This window comes from Nannospalax galili, unplaced genomic scaffold, assembly GCF_000622305.1.
Source record: "Nannospalax galili isolate Female #2095 unplaced genomic scaffold, S.galili_v1.0 scaffold307, whole genome shotgun sequence".
NCBI lineage: Eukaryota > Metazoa > Chordata > Mammalia > Rodentia > Spalacidae > Nannospalax > Nannospalax galili.
This window is the reverse complement of record NW_008359625.1, coordinates 6,413,208-6,413,433: the sequence shown is the minus strand read 5'-3', so window position 1 is coordinate 6,413,433 and position 226 is coordinate 6,413,208.

Genomic DNA, 226 nt, shown 5'->3' with positions numbered 1-226 from the left:
CGGCAGCGGGAGGACGCTCGCCGGGTGACGTCACGCACCCGGGTGACGTCACGCCCGTGACACGCAGGTGACGCCGTTGCCGCGGCGACTGCTCGTCGTCTCCGCCCCCTCCCTCCAGCCCCGCGTCCTTCTCCCCTCCCTCCCTCCCTCCCTTCCCCCCGGTCCCCTCAGGCTTGGCTGCGCCGGGGGCCGCGGGCGGTTCCTGAGGTGGCCGCGGGCCCTGCCT